Genomic DNA, 1,327 nt, shown 5'->3' with positions numbered 1-1,327 from the left:
CTAAACATTTTCGGATTGGACCGAGACTTGTCATGCGGCCTGGGTTTACTACCGGTAGACCGCCTGTCAAGTTTCGTGCCATTTGGACTTTGTTTGATACTCCAACGTTTAACCGAGGGACCAAAAAGGCCTCGTGTGTGTTGCAGCCCAACACCCTTCCAAAGTGGCCCAAGACCCACTTAAACCTCCTCCATCGTCTTGGTCGTTCGATCACGATCGCGTGGCCGAAAACCGCACCTCATTTGGACTCTCCTAGCTCCCTCTACCTATAAATATGTGCACCCCGTCAAAATCCGCGGGCGAAACCCTAACCTCGCTTCTCTCGCGCCGCCGGACAAAGGCCCCCGCCGACGGACATGTCCGACTTGCAGCCGCCGCCGCCCCGCGCCCAATCCGGGCGTGCCACCTGTCGCAGGGTGCCTCCCTCCGCCCGAGGCCCGCCGGGATTGAGGCGAGCCCCCGCGGCCCGGGCCACCGCGCGCCGCCGCCCGGATCTTCCTCTCCACCTGCTCCGCCCCGCTCTCCCCACTGCCTCGCCGGAGACGCTCGACGCCACTGCGCCGGCTCGCCGCGCCACCGCGCCAGTCCGCCTGTAACACCCCGGATGTAACTTCCCCAATTTGTACTCCAACTCTTGCCGTTTCCGGCGTTAAGTTATTATATATTCTTGGGTTCGGGTATTTGTCTCCGTGTGTTGTTATCGTTGTCATGCATCTCATATCATATCATCATGTGCATTGCATTTGCATACGTGTTCGTCTCATGCATTTGCGCATTTTCCCCATTGTCCGTTTTGCTTTCCGGCGCTTCGTTCTCCTCCGGTGGTCATTTCTAGCTTTCTTTCGTGTGTGGGGATTAAATATTTCCGGATTGGACCGAGACTTGCCAAGCGGCCTTGGTTTACTACCGGTAGACCGCCTGTCAAGTTTCGTATCATTTGGACTTCGTTTGATACTCCAACGGTTAACCGAGGGACCGAAAAGGCCTCGTGTGTGTTGCAGCCCAACACCCCTTCAATTTGGCCCAAAACCCACCTAACTCTGCTCCATCATCTAGAGCGTTCGATCACGATCGCGTGGCCGAAATCCACACCTCATTTGGACTCTCCTAGCTCCCTCTATGCCTATATATACACCCCCTCCTTCAAATTCGCGGTTCCACTCTCCCCCCTCACCCTAGATCCATCCACCGCCGCCGCCGGACGTGTCCGGAGCGGGCCGGACAACGTCCACCGCCGCCTGCGCCCTCTCAGCACTCGCCACGTGGCGCCGCCAGCGCCATCACCACCGCGGCCCGCCCGGCCCGCGGGAGGCCCTCCCGGGCCCAG

The sequence above is a fragment of the Triticum dicoccoides genome, chromosome 3A (genome assembly GCF_002162155.2).
Source record: "Triticum dicoccoides isolate Atlit2015 ecotype Zavitan chromosome 3A, WEW_v2.0, whole genome shotgun sequence".
In the NCBI taxonomy this organism is placed as follows: domain Eukaryota; kingdom Viridiplantae; phylum Streptophyta; class Magnoliopsida; order Poales; family Poaceae; genus Triticum; species Triticum dicoccoides.
This window is presented reverse-complemented; position numbering follows the sequence as displayed.